The following is a 21,322-nucleotide window of genomic DNA, read 5'->3' on the forward strand; positions in this document are numbered from 1 at the left end:
CTTTAATCCATTTTGAGTTTATTTTTGTGTATGGTGTTAGAAAGTGATCTAGTTTCATTCTTTTACAAGTGGTTAACCAGTTTTCCCAGCACCACTTGTTAAAGAGATTTTCTTTTCTCCATTGTATATTCTTGCCTCCTTTGTCAAAGATAAGGTGTCCATAGGTGTGTGGATTTATCTCTGGGCTTTCTATTTTGTTCCATTGATCTATGTTTCTGTCTTTGTGCCAGTACCATACTGTCTTGATGACTGTGGCTTTGTAGTAGAGCCTGAAGTCAGGCAGGTTGATTCCTCCAGTTCCATTCTTCTTTCTCAAGATTGCTTTGGCTATTTGAGGTTTTTTGTATTTCCATACAAATTGTGAAATTATTTGTTCTAGTTCTGTGAAAAATACCATTGGTAGCTTGATAGGGATTGCATTGAATCTATAGATTGCTTTGGGCAGTATATTCATTTTCACGATATTGATTCTTCCGACCCGTGAACATGGTATATTTCTCCATCTATTTGGGTCATCTTTGATTTCTTTCATCAGTATTTTATAGTTTTCTATATATAGGTCTTTTGTTTATTTAGGTAGATTTATTCCTATGTATTTTATTCTTTTTGTTGCAATGGTGAATGCAATTGTTTCCTTAATTTCTCATTCTGTTTTCTCATTGTTAGTGTATAGGAGTGCAAGGGATTTCTATGTGTTAATTTTATATCCTGCAACTTTACTATATTCATTGATTAGCTCTAGTAATTTTCTGGTGAAGTCTTTAGGGTTTTCTATGTAGAGGATCATGTCATCTGCACACAGTGGGAGTTTTACTTCTTCTTTTCCAATCTGGATTCCTTTTATTTCTTTTTCTTCTCTAATTGCTGTGGCTAAAACTTCCAAAACTATGTTGAATAGTAGTGAGAGTGGGCATCCTTGTCTTATTCCTGCCTTTAGGGGAAATGCTTTGAATTTTTCACCATTGAGGATAATGTTTGCTGTGGGTTTATTATATATAGCTTTTATTATTATTTTATTGGAGGGTTTTTATCATAAATGGATGTTGAATTTTGTCAAAGGCTTTCTCTGCATCTATTGAGATAATCATATGGTTTTTATCTTTCAATTTGTTAATGTGGTGTATCACATTGATTGATTTGCAAATATTGAAGAATCCTTGCATCCCTGGGATAAAGCCCACTTGGTCATGATGTATGATCTTTTTAATATGTTGTTGGATTCTGTTTGCTAGAATTTTGTTAAGGATTTTTGCATCTATGTTCATCAGTGATATTGGCTTGTAGTAATTTGTCTCTTTCTTAATGATACACAAATTAACAATACAACTTACAATTGACACTCTTTAATTTGATGATTTTTTGGTCACGTATCTGAGAGAACATGGCTTGTACAAAAATCTTGGACTTGTAAATACAGAAGAAAGCTTAGAGGGCATCTTGTTCAACCTCTCTTGTTTAATAGACATCAAAACTGAAAACCTAGGAGATCAAGGCTGAAATAATTCAGCTATTTTAATAGAAATGCTGAAACTAAAATACAGTTTTCTTGACTCTAGACTGAATACATCATACCACATTACTTGACATGATAAAACTTGCATAAATAATCCCAATCTGCACTGACATTTTTTTCTTTTGGTCAAAAAACTATTTGGTTTTTAAAAGCCTGTTGTTTTTTAATCAAAGGTATCAGAACTTACACATTTCAATGAGTTTTTCTTCAAAGTAAGCACCTTTGAAAATTAGACACTTTTATTCTATTGATATCATAGCACAAAACATCTCTGGGATTTGTTTGATGTCATCTTCAGAGAAAGTTTATCTATTAGAAAAGAAATCAGCCTTCTTACTTAGAACAGTAGTACTGTTACTTCCTAGAGGGCATTTCAGAAATTTGCAGAAGATTGTAACAACAGTGACGTTGCCACTACCTTTTAGTGGATATAAGTCAGGGACAACTTTGTGCCTAATTTTTATTGAAAGCTCCCTACTTTTCCATGCCCTACTCCTTTCGTCTCTGTAAAAAGCCTCATATGCCACCAGCTGCAGATATCCCAGCCCAGGCTGATTTCCCAGCTTGTACTTCCACACCCTACAGGGAATATATCCACAGAAGAATCTGTGCATGCCCTCCAGGCAGGGAATTCTAGAATCCTGGGTATGCAGGAAGGATGGTCCAGGAAAGGGGGGCAGCTGGATGGTTGTATCCCTTGGATTCCAAGGACTCTTTGCTCTCTTGGGGTCAGAGTAGGGTCCTGGGCTGCCTAAGGCAGTACTGGTCATTCTTCCCTGCAGGCACAGTCCAGCACAACCAAGCAGGGCCTGTGTCCAGACAACTCCCAAATGTTCTGCCAACTAAATCACTACAAATATAAACTGGTTCATAAAACTCCTAAAAAGTCTTTATAAGATGTTAGTCAAAAATCCCCCCCCAAAAAAAAAAAAAAATCCCAATCTTGTAGAAGGACTTTATTTGGGAGAAAGAAGCTTATTTGGAATAAAGCTTTGTCATAAAACTTATTGACCAGTTTATTCACTGTACACACTCTGTCTGCTAATTTCAACTATTCAGTTGTCTGTACAATAGTGCAGTTAGCAAGAAGCAAACAAACTATTTGCAAACAGCTAATAGATGAAGATTTGAAAGCCTTTTAACAGATTTAAAACCACATAAGTAGTACTGGGAGAAGGCAATGGTAACCCACTCCAGTACTCTTGCCTGGAAAATCCCATGGATGGAGGAGCCTGGTAGGCTGCAGTCCATGGTGTTGCTAGGAGTCGGACATGACTGAGCGACTTCACTTTCACTTTTTACTTTCATGCACTGGAGAAGGAAATGGCAACCCACTCCAGTGTGCTTGCCTGGAGAATCCCAGGGATGGGGGAGCCTGGTGGGCTGCTGTCTCTGGGGTCGCACAGAGTTGGACACAACTGAAGCGCCTAGCAGCAGCAGCAGCAGCAGCAGCAGCAAGTAGTACTGGGATCTCATTGAATTTCATTAATTAGGGTTGTTTTAAAATATCCCATATTATTGCCTACTTATATACACAAACTTTAAATTTTTTCTAGTGCAATGATAAAAATAACATATCAACATTTATTTTGGGGTTACCTACTACTTTGCAAACTTACTGTTACTTCCCCTCTAGTTCTACCACACGATTTCTTTTGAAGTCCTTATATCACATTCCTGTTTTCAAATGTATCATCTGCTTCCCTTGCCTAAGGAAAGCTAAAACCTCCAGGGCCTTTGTCTGTACTGGAACCTGATGTGGCCTCCACAGACCACAGGACCACGTGGCAGGAACTCTTGAGCCACCTCATTTCTATTTCTCCTACATCATAACACTGAGAATGATTTGTTCACTACATGAAAAGGTGTTAAGCCCAGCATGTTATTTGCCATATTACATGTTCTCATGACTCCTGTGATTTATCTTGGCACATTAGCTCTATTTCAAGTAAACCATTTCCCTTTCTCTTATATATGTATCATCACTGAACATCTGCAAATGGGAAGAAATGAAGGAGGCAGACTCCAGCCAGAAGCCAGGCCATCCCCACAATTCAGTTCCCAACATCCCAATATGCTTTCTTTTGCACATGAGCATGACCTAGAAATCCCTCACCGCTTTCCAGGAATCACTCTGTGATCTAGAGAGGAGGAAAGGCCTTGAGGGAATACAGTAAACAGTTTACCAATTTAACAAGATTTGAAATTTCAATTCAAAAGATTTGAGTTCACTTCAGATCAGTTTAGTCACTCGGTTGTGTCTGACTCTTTGTGACCCCATGGACTGCAGCATGCCAGGCCTCCCTGTCCATCACCAACTCCTGGAGTTTACTCAAACTCATGTCTATCAAGTCGGTGATGCCATCTAGCCATCTCATCTTCTGTCGTCCCCTTCTCCTCCTGCCCCCAATCCCTCCCAGCATCAGGGTCTTTTCCAATGAGTCAACTCTTCGCATCAGGTGGCCAAAATATTGGAGTTTCAGCTTCAGCATCAGTCCTTCCAATGAACACCCAGGGCTGATCTCCTTTAGGATGGACTGGTTGGATCTCCTTGCAGTCCAAGGGACTCTCAGGATTCTTCTGCAACACCACAGTTCAAAAGCATCAATTCTTCAGCACTTAGCTTTCTTCACAGTCCAACTCTCACATTCATACGTGACCACTGGAAAAACCATAGCCTTGACTAGACAGACCTTTCTTGGCAAAGTAATATGTCTGCTTTTGAATATACTATCTAGGTTGGTCCTAACATTCCTTCCAAGGAGTAAGCATCTTCTAATTTCATGGCTGCAATCACCATCTGCAGTGATTTTGGAGCCCCCCCAAAATAAACTCTAACACTGTTTCCACTGTTTCCCATCTATTTTCCATGAAGTAATGGGACCAGATGCCGTGATCTTAGTTTCCTGAATGTTGAGCTTCAAGCCATCTTTTTCACTCTCCACTTTCACTTTCATCAAGAGGCTTTTCAGTTCCTCTTCACTTTCTGCCATAAGGGTGGTGTCATCTCCATATCTGAGGTTGTTGATATTTCTCTCGGCAATCTTGATTCCAGCTTGTGCTTCTTCCAGCCCAGCGTTTCTCATGATGTATTCTGCATATAAGTTAAATAAGCAGGGTGACAATATACAGCCTTAAACGTACTCCTTTTTCTATTTGGAACCAGTCTGTTGTTCCATATCCAGTTCTAACTGTTGCTTCCTGACATGCATACAGGTTTCTCAAGAAGCAGGTCAGGTGGTCTGGTATTCCCATTTCTTTCAGAATTTTCCACAGTTTATTGTGATCCACACAGTCAAAGGCTTTGGCATAGTCAATAAAGCAGAAATAGACGTTTTTCTGGAACTCTCTTGCTTTTTCCATGATCCAGCGGATGTTGGCAATTTGATCTCTGGTTCCTCTGCCTTTCTTAAAACCAGCTTGAACATCTGCCGGTTTATGGCTCATGTATTGCTGAAGCCTGGCTTGGAGAATTTTGACATTACTTTACTAGCATGTGAGATGAGTACAAGTGTGCAGTAGTTTGAGCATTCTTTGGCTTTGTCTTTCTTTGGGATTAGAATGAAAACTGACCTTTTCCAGTCCTGTGGCCACTGCTGAGTTTTCCAAATTTGCTGGCATAATGAGTGTAGCACTTTGACAGCATCATCTTTCAGAATCTGAAATAGCTCGACTGGAATTCTATCACCTCCACTAGCTTTGGTCATAGTGATGCTTTCCAAGGCCCACTTGACTTCACATTCCAAGATGTCTGGCTCTAGATTAGTGATCACATTATCATGATTATCTGCGTTGTGAAGATCTTTTTTGTACAGTTCTTCTGTGTATTCTTGCCACCTCTTCTTAATATCTTCTGCTTCTGTTAGGTCCATACCATTTCTGTCCTTTATCGAGCCCATCTTTCCATGAATTGTTCTCTTGGTATCTCTAATTTTCTTGAAGAGATCACTAGTCTTTCTCATTCTATTGTTGTCCTTTATTTCTTTGCATTATCTCTGAAAAAGGCTTTCTTATGTTTCCTTGCTATTCTTTGAAACTCTGCATTCAGATGCTTATATCTTTCCTTTTCTCCTTTGCTTTTCGCTTCTCTTCTTTTCACAGCTATTTGTAAGGCCTCCCCAGACAGCGATTTTGCTTTTTTGCATTTCTTTTCCATGGGGATGGTCTTGATCCCTGTCTCCTGTACAATGTCACGAACCTCAATCCATAGTTCATCAGGCACTCTATCTACCAGATCTAGTCCCTTAAATCTATTTCTCACTTCCACTGTATAATCATAAGGGATTTGATTTAGGTCATACCTGAATGGTCTAGTGGTTTTCCCTACTTTCTTCAATTTAAGTCTGAATTTTGCAATAAGGAGTTCATGATCTGAGCCACAGTCAGCTCCTGGTCTTGTTTTTGTTGACTGTATAGAACTTCTCCATCTTTGGCTGCAAAGAATATAATCAATCTGATTTCGGTGTTGACCATCTGGTGATGTCCATGTGTAGAGTCTTCTCTTGTGTTGTTGGAAGAGGATGTTTGCCATGACCAGTGCATTCTCTTGGCAAAACTCTATTAGCCTTTACCCTGCTTCATTCCACATTCCAAGGCCAAATTTGCCTGTTACTCCAGGTGTTTCCTGACTTCCTCCTTTGCATTCCAGTCCCCTATAATGAAAAGGACATCGTTTTGGGGTGTTAGTTCTAAAAGGTCTTGTAGGTCTTCATAGAACCGTTCAACTTCAGCTTCTTCAGCATTACTGGTTGGGGGATAGGCTTGGATTACCGTGATATTGAATGGTTTGACTTAGAAATGAAGAGAGATCATTTTGGTTTTTTTGAGATTGCATCCAAATACTGCATTTTGGAAAGGGTATTCAAAAGTGGGAACTGATCATCTCTGTTTGAAAACTAAAACAAATATAGATCAGAAGTACAAAGGGAAGCAAATCATAAATACAAAAGTAATGTTACTCTGTAGCCAACTAAGCCAACTCTGTTCTTTTCCCCATGGGAGCCCAGGGTGCAACGGCCTCAAGCAGCAGCCTCCTCAGTGGTGTATGTTGCCGGTATAGCTTCCCTGAGTGACCTGAAAGACAAGCTTCTCCAGTGAACGTGCATGTCTGACCTTGTGCTGTCCCAAATCTAGGCTTCAGACATGTATGTGGGATACCTTTGGAAAGCCCTAGGCACAGTGGCCAAGTTCTACTTTGGCCAAGTCATCATGTCCATCCACACCAAGCTGAAGAAAAAGGAGCATGTGACTGAGACCCTGCTCAAGACCAAGTTCAAGTTTCCTGGCTGCCAGAGGATCCACATCTCCAACAAGTGAGGATTTATTAATTTTAATGCAAAAGAATTTGAGGACATGGTGGCAGAAAAAGGGTTCATCCCAGATGGCTAAAGAATCAAATACATTCCTAATAGTGGCTCCTGGACAAATGGGCCTCACACTCATAAGAAACTTTGTGCTATTCCCTTCTTACTCACACCCAACATTAAGTCATACTTTCCTGTTCAAAAAACAAGTAATGTTAAAGACAAACATTTGAGCATACTCCAGGAGATAGTGAAGGACAGGGAAGCCTGGCATGCTGTAGTTCATGGGGTTGCAGAGAGTCAGACATGACTTAGTGACTGAAAAACAACAAAGATAAATATAAGTGAAAACATGAAACATATTAAACATATTCCAAAACAGTTGCTCAGAAGAAGAAAGCTGGATGCAACATAGAAGATCTCTAGAGAAGTTCTGATGTTTTTAATAGAGTCAACTTCATGCTATATTTTGTTAGTTAGGAGCATGAACTCACGAGAAACACAAAGTCCTTCTGATTGCTGGGATTGCTCCCTCCTCAGTCCCCTCTATTCTGTTCACCTAAGCTCCAGCTCCCCTTTTTCTTGACTCTCCAAGCTGAGACCTTTGGTGCACTGATCACACACAGTATCACATGTGTGTGTCTACCAGTGACCAGCTAAACCATCAGTCTGTCTGTGATCACAGCCCAGCTTATAGTATAATACTTCAGTCACCCATCTGCTCTCCTCAGGATCTCCTTTCACATCAAAAGGGTTTTAGACCACATCAGGTCAGTTCAGTCGATCAGCCATGTCTGACTCTTTGTGACCCCATGGACTGCAGCACACCAGGCTTCCCTGTCTATCACCAACTCCCAGAGCTTGCTCAAACACATGTCCATCAAGTCAGTGATGCCATCCAAAAGTATAAACAGCAGCACAACTTTTCAATTCTTCCTACTTAAGCATTTGCAATCTATTTCTATTTCATATAAGGTATAATTCACTCTCCTTTTTATTGGACTAGCTACAGAAAGAAATGGAATTGTCTTAAAGAATCAGTGGCATAAAAAATAGGAAGTTTTAGTGGGAAAGGTCCTAGGAAAGGAGATCTGCATCCTAGATGCAGCTCCCTTGCTAAATATCTACTATGTGACCCAGATCATGCTAAACAGCATCTTCCTGGACTTGGGTAGAGCAAACAACCTAAGCAACAAAACCCAGCAGTAATGTTTTTCTCCCTTAAAAACATTCTAACTCCTTTATAGATCTTTTGTGTTATATTCACCTTTCTTCTTCTGGGCAAATGAATAACTCACATACTAGGTATCATGCTAGATGCCAGGAAAATAAGATGGTTATGAACATGGTCCCATCCCATATATACTTTCAAATTTAGTGAGAGAGATGGCCATGTGTGCCAATAATTACACACAGAAGCAAGTGGAGAGGAATACAGGTGGAAAATGATAAATTCTTTTCAAGAGAGTGGCCTCATTTGAGGCAGTGAAACCTTCTCTGCTCATGTACAGAATGATGTGAGGCTCAAATGGGACACTGTATGTGAATGAACTTTGGAAGTTGTAATACTCTCTCTTCTTCTGGGGCACTCATCTTACATTTCCTGTCTTTCTTATTTGGTCACATCTAAACTGTAGTGTTGGCTAAACTGTCAACAGACAAAGGGGAGGTAGGGCAAGCCATATTTCATATTTCACTACTTTTCCAGATTAATTCATCATATTTAGGTAATAGATTCTGAAAAGCAATCCTCCCCGCAGCCAGTGGGTTAAGAATCAGTTCAATCTGAGAGCGATAAGATGCAAGATGTTGCAGGCTAGATGCTCAGCATTGACTTTTGTACATTAGTATGCATCAAGCAACCCCTCAGGGGGAAGACAGGGAAACAAGTGATGAATCACCTTGTAGATCATAAGGTTGTATGCACACTAAATGAATCTTTGTACTGTGGCATCTATGCAACGTTTGGCCTTGATTTATAATTCAGTACAAAGTTTGTCATTGCTGCAAAAGGGTAATGAAATAACAAGATAAAGTTGAGTTAAAAGTGCTTTCTCATCTAAATGTCTACACCCGGCAAAAAGTTATGGCTGGATTTGAACTGACAAGAATAAAGGAAAAAAATCATATATCTCTTTCCCTAATTTTAGGGTTCAGCTGGTGCCAGAAATCTGTTCACTGTGGTGATTTAATCACCAAGTTCAAATAATACTTCTCATTGGCTTGAAAAATAGCTGAACACAGGGAGTAGCATAAAGCAAAATGCTTTTGGTGAGGCACATTCTGACATCTTCTCCATAACAGAGTTTTATTTTCAAATTACTGAATCAACCTCAGTGCCATGTAGTAATTTGGTACTTAATGATCATTATTCTTATACTTTCACCACAAGGTTGACATCATGGCTAACCAGAGTCCCCATGACTTGGTGGCTCAAAATAGGGGGCTATATAAAAAAATTTTGATGACATAGTTCATTTGAAAATCTGAAAGAAATCCATAAAAGCAAACCTTAAGAAGTTTAAGTCTGAGAGTCTTGTCTTGAGTTGCTATTTTAATGCAGGGTTATTCCATTGTATGATGGAAATGTTCTGTATCTTCACTGTCCAACACAGTAGCCATTATCCTCATATGGGTATAAGCACTTAAATTTGGCTAATGCTACTTGAGGAACTGAATTTTAATTTAATGTTAAATTAACTATAACTGATACAGCCACTGTTAAGTCACTTCAGTCGTGTCCAACTCTTTGCAACCCCATGGACTGTAGACCACCAGGCTCCTCTGTCTATGGGATTCTCCAGGCAAGAATGCTGCACTGGATAGCCATTCCTTTCTTCCTGACCCAGGGATCAAAGCCAGGTCTCCCACACTGCAGGCAGATTCTTTACCATCTGAGCCACAAGGGAAGCCACAGGTGACTGGTGGCTACCATGTTGGATAGCATGTGAATTCTGTTCTTAAACACTATTGAATAACCCACATTTAAACTCAAGTATTAAGAGCAGTCTTCTAAACTACCTAATTTTTCTGCAATGAGTTACTAACTTCAGAGTGCCTAAGTTTTGTGAATCCCATAACTGACTTTGTAGAATGCTTTTCCTTATTTTTCTGATCTTATTTCTTAAAGCAGTGTCAATAGGGATTCTAGTTTCCTTTGATTTAAGTCTGAAGCAGCTAATCACATAAAAGAGATGAAGAGTTGTTTTACTTATTGGGAGCTAGCAGAGTAGGCAGACTCCCTGGCTGTTTCAAGGTCAAGACATGTGTTTTGTTTTGTTGTTTTTTTTTTTTAACCAAAGGATGCCATGATGCTGCCTAGCAAACAGCTTCACGTTGAGTCACCAATCTGAATGATCTGAAGGAATTTCATAGATACCACATATCTACGAGGGATGTTAGCAGCCACCTTACCAAGTAAAAGACTCCATGTCTTGATAACAGCTATGATTCTCTCCAATTTGACTCTGAATTGCTGCAGACTCAGCTGAACATCAGAGAAGGCAATGGCAATCCACTCCAGTACTCTTGCCTGGAAAATCCCATGGGTGGAGGATCCTGGTAGGCTGCAGTCCATGGGGTCGCTAAGAGTCGGACACGACTGAGCAACTTCACTTTCACTTTTCACTTTCATGCACTGGAGAAGGAAATGGGAACCCACTCCAGTATTCTTGCCTGGAGAATCCCAGGGACAGGGGAGCCTGGTGGGCTTCCATCTATGGGGTCGCACAGAGTCGGACACAACTGAAGCGACTTAGCAGCAGCAGCAGCAGCTGAACATACAATGAAAATAAGGCAACAGTCCTCACAAGATGGTCAGGAGAGAGATGACTGAAAGCAGCTGATGGGATGTTTTGAGACCTAGTTAGCCTTATTAGTGTCTAGCATAATAGTTTGTATGTAGCAGGTGGTCAAAATTATTAACTGATTGTTTCATAATTGATAGACCTAAAATTGCAAGAAATGCCAGATTTACATATTACACAAAAATAAACAGATATAGCATTATTGCTACTATATGCTCTTTTTTGCTTTAAAGCATCCAGTATAAATATATTCTAAATACACAATCCTTTCAGTTCGGCTTCAAACAGTGTTTAAAAAATCATGTGATGGTTTCAAGTGATGAAAGCACTTCAGATGGGAGCTTTCCAAAGGCTTCTTTTATGTGCCCAATGATGAAAATCAGGTATCCCAAACACACTGTTCTGATGTTTGTTCTAAGGTTAGTGAGTTCTTAGAATGCTTTCAAATCTAAATCAAAAATTCATGTGTCACTGTAAGTAAATTGTTAGTAGTGTCTTTATAATACAAGTAGTCAAAGCACAATGACTTTTATAAATAAAAGTAGACATACCTTGCCGATAATTCTTCACTCATTTTTATCTGGTCTCACATATATAGATATTATGTAGGTATTTAATTCAAAGATCAATCATTTTATGAAAAGTGTGAAGCTACAATGTTTTGTTTCTATGGAATAGCCTTCAGAGATTATGCAAAGAAATCCATTTGTGAGAAGAATTAAAACATTTTTCAAAATGTATAGATGGCTAGATTCAAAAAGAACAAAAGTGAAATACTAGTTAGATCTAAAAACAACATGAAATGAAGGGGATAAAACCTCCCTCTAACTGGCACACCCGTGTTAGGAGTTTGGCAGTCAGATAACATTCTTTTTCTTGCTATCAGTAATCTGGGGAGGGTGGGGCAGGGGTGAGGGGTATCCTGTGTGTGTGCGCGAGACTAATGACTCCATATTTCAGTTTGATTATCAATAAGGGAGTTGTTAACAGTACTATGAGACAAGAAAGACAAGCAGGTAGTAAAAGGCCACAGGTTGATTTGGTTTGTTTTTTTACAGGAAGTAGAAGCTTGCAATTGGAGGTAACAGAGGTAGTAACAGTTGATTCCAGAGATTTGATGTGAGTTCCCCAGTGCCAGACTGCACTCACCAAGCCCTCAATTCCTGTTAAATAAGAGACATGGGCCAACCTTAGAGGGAAGTCTTGAGCTTCTTAAAAGTAATGTATTGAGGTTTGTTCTCAGTTAACAAATAGTAGTGAAGAGATAATTGCCTTAAGAATGCAGTGGTTTAAGGAGCTGCTTTAAAGTCAGACAAGGGAGAAAAGATCTGCTGGTGCAGTGGTGCTCTGTGGTGCTTCTTATCCTGTGAATGAGGATGTAGATGAGTTAAGCGATTCTGTGAAAGCACTTTAGAGACAAGACAGCCATGAGCAGTAGCTGCAGCTGTGGAGCACTCCCTGTCTGCCTCCTTCCTGAGGCAGAGTGCGATGCCTCCTTGGGGGCCTAATTAGATCTGTGAGTGTTTTCCCTTCCAGACACGTGGAAATGAAAACCAGGATGCAGAGAATTAAACTATACCAGAATAGATCCCGCTCATGGCACCTCCCAAATCATTCAATCCTTGCCTTCTTCATTCCTTTCCATGCCCTTCCTTATGTCTCCAAGCCCTCTCACCTAGATTATTAAAATAGATTTCTATCAGTTTCCTGTACACAGTTCTTCCAAAAACACCTTTTAAGGATATCAATTTAATCTTGTTATTTCTTACCTAGTGATGCCTCAATAATTTTTCATGGCCAGCTCCTCCAATGATCTATTTCTTTCCTGCCTCTTACACTCTTCTTTGAGCTCTCTCTCCTTACCCAGAAGGTTTGCTGGGGCAAGGAGGAAGAGGAGAAGAAGCAAGATAGAGAAGAATAGATGCCTGCTCCTGAGTTCCTCTTATGTTATATGTTTTATAATTGTAACATTATTTCATTTTCTCCATAACCCTATGGAATAGGTATCACTGTTTCCATTTTACTGATGAGAAAAGTGAATGGGAAGAAGGGATAAAATAGTGTAGGTCATTTACTTTATAAGAGTCAGTAATCAATCCACAGCTGTCTCCAGAACTTGCTTTACAACCATCACTTCTGGGTCTTCAAATATACTGTTCCCTCCATATCACATGTTCCCTCAACCTTCATCTTGAATCAACTATTATACTCTTATTCATCCTACAAAATCCTGTGCATGAAACAACTCTTCAAAGTTATTCTTGACTCCCAAGAGATCATTCATCATTTTTTCACTCTAATCTAATACATTATAACTGTGTTTTAAACAGCAATGTTGCATTTGTCATGCCAGATTCTAATTGTCTGGTTGACATGACTGTCTCCCCTACTAGACTGCTCTCAGAGTTGCTTGAAGCCAGGAATCATGTTTTGCCATTACTCTGTGCTCAGTGACTGGCATACTGCCCAGTATGGTGCTCAGTCAATCTTTGTTGATTTGAACAACTGTGTTGTGCAAAGAGTAAACTAGTAGATAAAAAGCCTTTAGTTAAATTCTTAACTAGAACCTAACAAACATTCTATGTGAGTATTAGCAGATTATTTAACTTCTTCATGCCTCAGAAAACTTATTTGTAAGATTACTGAAGGAATTTGGGGTGAGATACTAAATTATCTCCAACATCTCCTCAGATTCTAAAATCTGTGCACTTACTCTTTACATACAGTGTGTGTGGAAGGAAAACTACTGTAATCAGACACAAGATGAAACACAGCATTTGTAGAATTGCACTTGCTGAACAGTTGATGGAACTTAACTGTATTTATGAGGCAATTGGTGGGTGGGGTGGCTAACCATCTTATAAATAAACCAATTTATGAGTTTTTAATGTGTTCCTTATTAAAAATGCATTACTTTCCATACTAAATTAAATAGCATTTAAAGCCAATGTTTCTTTTCTTACCTTTATTTAAATGAGATTTCTGCTTGCTTTAGTTATATGATTAAGTAGCACAAGCTACTTGAGATGCAGACTAATAGAGGAAAATATCCCTTTAAAGATAAAAAGAGGATTTTAGAGCAAGAGGAGAACTAAGAAACAGATCCAAAGCTCAAGGAATGGAGACAGCTCACAGGTGGTTAAGAGTGGAGTAGCCTCATCCCCAGTTTCCAGATACTTGACTAACTGGAACCTTACTGCTATGATCTCTTTGCTATTCCAGCTTAGGATTCATTGGTTCCCTCTAAATATGATCAGTAGAGAACATGGTCAACACACGCAGTCGATACTGCCTCACTATAATGGACTTCTCTTTTCTCACATCAAGAGTAGTCTGCCTTTCCATCCTCCATAACGGGTTAAGCATGAAGCTACAGAAGTCAGGTAGCTTCTTCCATCACCCAGATCTGGGAAGTGGTCCAGAGTGGACAGGTCACCCAATTAAAACCAAGGTCAATGAAAAAATGGAACTTCTAGGAAAAGAAAGCTACTTTTTCCTTCTTTCCTTCTAGAAGTGAATGAGAGCTTTGTCATCCATCTTGAAGAGGAGAGAAGAACTTGAGGCTGCCACAGACCATCATATGGAGCTGACGTGGAGCCATAACGAAAAAGAAAAACACGAATGTGAAGACAGAGAAACTAGATCCTGTCCACAGTGTTTGTATCTTAAATCTACCTTGCCCTGAAGTTTTCCCTATCTCTGGACTTTTTAATTATGTGTGCCAGTTAGTTTTCTTTATTACTTAAGCCAGCTTGAGATGTGTGTGTGTGTGTGTGTGTGTGTGTGTGTGTGTACAGAAAAACTAACTGAAAAACTAACAGAAAAACTGATAGAGATGGTCTATGCTGTTCAAGGTTATCTACAGAATGGAAGAATTTTGGTAGAATGTATTTCAATGTCTTAACTACATAAAGGCTTAAACTTTTTTCCAGGTTAAATTCAGAACAAGAATCTTTATCTGTAAACCTCACTACAGATTAGACTATTGAATCTCAGTATTTGTTTTAGATCCAAGGTAGCTCAAAAAAGAACTTCAAAAGCATATATCTTAAATTCTTAAAACCTAATTTTAATTGTAATTTTCCTTCCTTTTATAATAGTAATGCAAAAATTTGGAAATGAAAAATAGAGGAAGGAGGGAAAATCACATACATTCTTATCACCCCAAATTTACAAATCCTAATAGTTGGTTGTTTTTCCTACTAATATTTTTGCTATGATTTTTTTTCCTTGATTGAGCCCATTCAGATTGGTAAAAGTAATATCTATTTGTCTCGATTTAAAAAATGAATCAGTCAGTCAGTTCAGTTGTTCAGTTGTATCTGACTCTGCAACTCCACAGACTGCAGCACGTCAGGCTTCTCTGTCACCAACTTCTGGAGCTTGCTTAAACTCATGTCTGTTGAGTTGGTGATGCCATCCAACCATCTCATCCTCTTTCATCCCCTTCTCCTCCTGCCTTCAATCTTTCCCAGCATCAGGGTGTTTTCCAATGAGTCAGTTCTTTGCATCAGGTAGCCAGAGTATTGGAGTTTCAGCTTCAACATCTGTCCTTCCAATGAACACTTAGGACTAATCTCCTTTAGGATGGACTGGTTTGATCTCCTTGCAGTCCAAAGGACTCTTAAGAGTCTTCTCCAACACCAGAGTTCAAAAGCATCAGTTCTTTGGTGCTCAGCTTTCTTTATAGTCCAATTCTCACATTCATTCATGACTACTGGAAAAACCATAGCTTTGACTAGACAGACCTTTGTTGGCAAAGTAATGTCTCTGCTTTTTAACATGCTGTCTAGGTTAGTCATAGCTTTTCTTCTAAAAAGCAAGTGTCTTTTAATTTCATGGCTGCAGTCACCATCTACAGTGATTTTGGAGCTCTAAAAAATAAAGTCTCTCACTGTTTCCATTGTTTCCCCATCTATTTCCCATGAAGTGATGGGACAGAATGTCATGATCTTTGTTTTTGAATGTTGAGTTTTAAGCCAGGTTTTTCACTCTCCTCTTTCACTTTCATCAAGAGGCTTTTTAGTTCCTCTTCACTTTCTGCCATAAGGGTGGTATCATCTGCATATTTGAGGTTATCGATATTTGTCCTGGCAATCTTGATTCTGGCTTGTGCTTCATCCAGCCAGGTGTTTTGCATGATGTACTCTGCATACAAGTTAAATAAGCAAGGTGACAATACACAGCCTTGACGTACTCCTTTCCCAGTTTGGAACCAGTCCATTATTCCATGTCTGGTTTTAATTGCTACTTCTTGACCACTATACAGGTTTCTCAAGAGGCAGGTAAGATGGTCTGGTATTCCCATCTCTTGAAGAATTTTCCACAGTTTGTTGTGATTCACACAGTCAAAGGCTTTGGCATAGTCAATAAAGCAGAAGTAAATGGTTTTCTGGAACACTCTTGCTTTTCCTATGATCCAATGGATGTTGGAGGTTTGATATCTGGTTCCTCTGACTTTTCTAAATCCTGTTTGAACATTGGGAAGTTTTTGATTCACATGCTGTTGAAGCCTGGCTTGGAGAATTTTGAGCATTACTTTGCTAGCATGTGCAGTTGTGCAGTGGCTCAGTAGTAAAGCGTCTGTCTTCTACTGTGGGAGAGCCAGGTTCAGTCTCTGGGTTGGGAAGATCCCCTGGAGAAGGAAATGGCAATCCACTCCAGTGCTATTGCCTGGAAAATCCCATGGACAGAGGAGCCTGGTAGGCTACAGTCCATGGGGTCACAAAGAGTTGGACACGACTGAGCAACTTCACTTGAACTTTCTTTGGCATTGCCTTTCTTTGGGATTGGACTGAAAATTGACCTTTTCCAGTCCTGTGGCCACAACTGAATTTTCCAAATTTGCTGGCATATTGTTAATAAGTGAACTTCTGGTCAATATGAAACAGTTAATTGATGTGGAATATCCCCTCACACACACATACACACTCCAAGAAAAAATATTTGCTGAATAAAGTGTAACAAAATAGGAGAGAACAAGATGACGGAGGAGTAGGTAGATGTGGGGTAGATCTCTCTCCCCAGATACATCAGGAATATGCCTTCAGACACAGAAGTGTATGCAGAACACCAGCTGAGAGCAGACAGGAGTACCTGACCAGCAGAAGAGAATACACAGACCCACACAAAACTCGGTAGGATGAAGGAACTAGGGGGAAAAACAGGAGTGTTAGTAGGGCTAGACCTGCCCTCAGTGTGTGGGGGACTGAAGCAGGGGTCCGATCACCACAATGGGGCAACTGTCTGAGTCAAAGGAGAAACATTTAAGGCTGAGAGTGAAACAGCTGATCTGTGGAAGTCTAAATGGAATTAGAATCAGACAGTCCTTGCTACAGCCATGCATACCCTGGACAGGGATGCAGGCCCCTGGAAGGTGCAGCAGCTGGGAGCTGGAGATTAGGGTTTATGGAGCATTCCCAGGGAGAGGGCCTGCTGTTAGCTGCTGAGAGATGGATCAAGGAGGTGTGAGGGAGGAGATTGTGGTGGGAAATGCCTGCGGAGGAAAGCAGTATCAAGGAGATACTGTTGAGTCACACATAGAGGATGGAGCCATCACCATAGCCTCTCTCCCCCAACAAGCCAGCATTGGCAGCTGAACAATAGAGAGGCTGGCCCATCAAATGCCTGATGCACTGAACTACAGAGTAGGACCCCACCCAGGGCACTCCTTTAAGTGTCTGATGTGCCAGGCACATCAGGACCCCAGTCAGAGGGCCCCATCTATGTGCCTGATGTGCTGAACAACAGAGAAGGACCCTAGGCAAGGGAGCCCTCTAAGTGCCTGAATGGGCAGAGCTATGGAGAAATACTGGCCAAAGAGGCCTTCTGATCACCAGCTACAAGAGGCTCAAGAAAAGACTTTGACAGGGCCATAACTCCTGTGGCTGAGGCATTCTGTATCCCTGCACACTTGGCACTACCAGGGTCCCCGCAAGCCAAGCAGCTGCACCACCTTCACGCTCAACTCTCACTGGGGCAGAGCTGCCACAGGCAAGAAAAGTCTTGTGTCTATGCACGCAGGGTCACTTCAGTCATGTCCGACTCTTTGCGACCCTGTAGACTGTGGCCTGCCAGGGTTCTCTGTCAGGGACGGGGGTTCTCCAGGCAAGAATACTGGAGTGTATTAGCCAATACTGGTTGCCATACCCGTCTAGAGCACTATATTTCCTGCTGCCCTAGCTGCCAACTCCCCTGAGTACCTGGTGCTGCCAGAACCCCTGTGACCCAAGCAGCTGCATCACCTCCACACCTGCCCCTCACAGGAGCAAACCCAAGTCCTCTAGGGCAGCTCAGGAGCAAACCCCAGTGGACGACCCACATGCAGAGGTGGAAATAAAACCACAACTGAAACCCAGGAGCAGTGTGGCTAAGGAAGAACCAAACCTTCCCACCAGCTGTACAAGCAGCAGATTAAATCCACATGATCAACTAGGCAGACTCTGTGTCTGTGGAGTACATTGAGAGCTCCCACAAAAGAAAATGCACTAGTTCTGATAGCTGTGGACATTGGAGGCAAGAATACACAGCAGGACCAGATTAGAATCTGAGCTGCCCCCACTGCAGGTCCAGAGAGCTGCACAATGTTGGAAGGCATCCTAAGGAGGTGTGGTGGACTGTGACTCCCAGCGAGAGAAAGGACTCTGACAGTAGTGACTCAAGAAAAACATTCATTTTTCTTATGTTTTGATTTGTTCTGTAGATCCTTTTGGATTTTTTCCTTTTTTCTTTCCCATCTCTCCCTCCCCTGACCCACTGTTGTAGTTGTCAATTTTATTAGCACTATGAAATCTAATTAAGCTTTTGAGGTTTTTTTTCTTTTTTTTCTCAGTCACATTTTTTATTGTTGTTATTTTGGGCTTTTGCAGTTGTGGGGAGTTTCCCTTTTTTTTCTTTCCTTTTATCTTTTTCTAATTTAAATTTTTAACTCTATTATTATTTTTTCTACATTTATTCCTTTGTTTGCTTTTCCTACTGTTCTTTTCCCCTTGCAGGTAATCTTTAATATATATAAATCTGCTTTATCTACCTTCATTTACTTAGTATATCTATTCTTTCTTTCCTTTCTTCCCCCCTCAACATATTTGTTAGTTTCATTTTCATTGCTTTATTCCCCAATTGGCACCTTGTTTTAGTTTTACTTTCCAGTTTGTGCTTTAGTTAGTTTTGTTCTGGTAGACATAATTTTTGGTTTCCTTTGTTCACTGGGTCAACATACTGTACTTTATTTTTGTTGGACTGTTTTGATTTTGCTTATGGGTGTATACGTATAAGTGTATATTCAGTCACACTTTATTGTTGTTATAAACCTCTGCCTCTACATTGGGCTTTTGCAGTTCTGTGGAGTTTTCCTTTTTTTTTTTTTTCTTTTTTCTTTCTTCTTCCATTTTTTTCTTTTCTCTTTTTTATAAATTTAATCTTTAATTTTTTAAACCTATTATATTTTTTCTACATTTATTTTTTTGTTTGCCTTTCCTACCATTCTTTTCCCCTTGCAGTTAATCTTTGATGTATATAAATCTTCATTTACCTCTCCTTAACTTCTCATATCTATTCTTTCTTTCCTTTCCTCTCAACATATTTGTTAGTTTTATTTTCATTGCTTTATTCCCCAATTGGCACCTTGCTCTAGTTTTGTTTTCCAGTTTGTGGTTTAGTTAGTTTTGTTCTGGTAGATGTAGTTTTCGGTTTCCTTTGTCTGCTGGGTCAATTCTACTGTACTTTATATTTCCTGGACTGTTTTGACTTTGCTCATGGGTGTATATGTATATATGCACATTCATTATTTTAACTATTATTTGCCTGATTTTGTAACTGCCATTTGTGCAGGATTCATCTTTGGTTTATTGATTTGGATATTTGTTTTAATCTCACTTAATGCCATAATGAATCACTTGTGGAATCTTCATTCTTGACCAGAGTTCAAACCTTGAGCCTTTGGAGTGGGAGCACTGAGTCCCAGACCCTAGACTACCAAGGAATTAACCCTAGAGAATATCAGATAGTGAGAACTCACACAAAGGAAACCACTTGAATACAAGACCCAGCATCACCCAGCCACCAGTAGCACCCTATCCAGGATGCCTCATCTAAACAACAAACAAAACAAAAATACAAACCCAATCATCAGCAGACAGGATTACCACCCCACTCAGCCTTGCCCATCTGAGGAAAAACAAACAAACAAACAAAAACTCTGCACAAGTCTCACCCTATACAGGGCTCACACAAACCACTGAACCAAAGGAGGGAAGAAACCAAAAGGAAGAAAGAATTCAACCTTGAAGCCTGGGAAAAGGAGACCTCAAACACAGTAAGTAAAAAAAAAAAAAAAAGGGAAGAAAGAAAGAAAGAAAGAAAGAAAAGGCAGAGAAATACTACACAAATGAAGGAAAAACCTAGAAACACAGAAGTCCAAATAAATGAAGAGGAATTAGGCAAACTACCTGAAAAAGAATTCAGAATAATGATAGTAAAGTTGACCAACAACCTTGAAAACAAAATGGAGAAAATGCAAGAATCATAAAAAGACCTAGAAAAACTAAAGAATAAACATACAGAGATAAACAACACAATTACTGAAATTAAAAATACTCTAGAAGGAATCAATAGCAGAATATCTGAAGCAGAGAATGAATCAGGGAGCTGGAAGTAAAATGGTGGAAATAACTTCTGAAGGGCAGAATAAAGTAAAAAGAATGAAAAGAACAGAGGATGGTCTCAAAGACCTCTGGGACAATATCAAATGTACCAACATTTGAATTATACAGGTCCCAGAAGAAGAGAAAAAGAAAGGGTATGAGAAAATTTTTGAAGAAATTATAGTTGAAAATTTCCCCAACATGGAAAAGGAAATAGTCAATCAAGTCCAAGAGGCACAAAGAGCCCCATACAGAATAAACCCAAGGAGAAACATAAGACACATACTAATCAAACTAAAAAAAACTAAACACAAAGAAAGAATATTAAAAGCAGCAAGGGAGAAGCAACAAGTAACATACAAGGGAAACCCCATACACTTAAAAGCTGATCTTTTCAGCAGAAACTGCAGGACAGAAGGGACTGGCAGGACATATTTAAAGTACTGAAAAGGAAAAATCTACAACCAAGATTATTATATCTGGCAAGGATCCCACTCAAAATTGATGGAGAAATAAAAAACTTTTCAGAAAAGCAAAAGTTAAGAGAATTCAGTACCACGAAACCAGCTTTACAACAAATGTTAAAGGGACTTATACAGTCAAGAAATGTGAGAAGAAAAAAGATGTACAAAATTCACCCCAAACAATTAAGAAAAATGGCAATAGAAACATATATATCAATAATTACTTTCAATGTAAATGGATTAAATGCTCCAACCAAAGACACAGACTAGCTGAATGGATACAAAAACAAGACCCATATATATGCTGTCTACAAGAAACCCACTTTAGACCTAAAAACACATATAGACTGAAAGTGAGAGGATGGAAAGATATATTCCATGCCAGTGGGAAGCAAAAGAAAGCTGGAGTAGCAATCCTCATATCAGACAAAATGGACCTTAAAATAAAGAAGATTATAAGAGATAAGGAAGGACACTACATAATGATCAAGGGATCAATGAAGGGGAAGACATAACAATTGTAAATATCTATGTACCAAACATAGGAGCACCTCAGTACATAAGACAAACACTAACAGACATAAAAGGAGAAACT

General features: G+C 39.6%; 1 protein-coding gene and 1 pseudogene across 3 annotated transcripts in view; one reads left to right on the forward strand and one right to left on the reverse strand.

Moving 5' to 3' along the window:
* The window catches only part of KCNAB1 (potassium voltage-gated channel subfamily A regulatory beta subunit 1), a 480,074-nt gene that overhangs the window by 411,764 nt on the left and 46,988 nt on the right, over window positions 1-21,322 (reverse strand). The window lies entirely within an intron of this gene.
* Window positions 6,473-6,599, forward strand: LOC138431617 (small nucleolar RNA SNORA70; annotated as a pseudogene).

The sequence above is a fragment of the Ovis canadensis genome, chromosome 1, assembly GCF_042477335.2.
Source record: "Ovis canadensis isolate MfBH-ARS-UI-01 breed Bighorn chromosome 1, ARS-UI_OviCan_v2, whole genome shotgun sequence".
NCBI classification, from domain to species: Eukaryota; Metazoa; Chordata; class Mammalia; order Artiodactyla; family Bovidae; genus Ovis; species Ovis canadensis.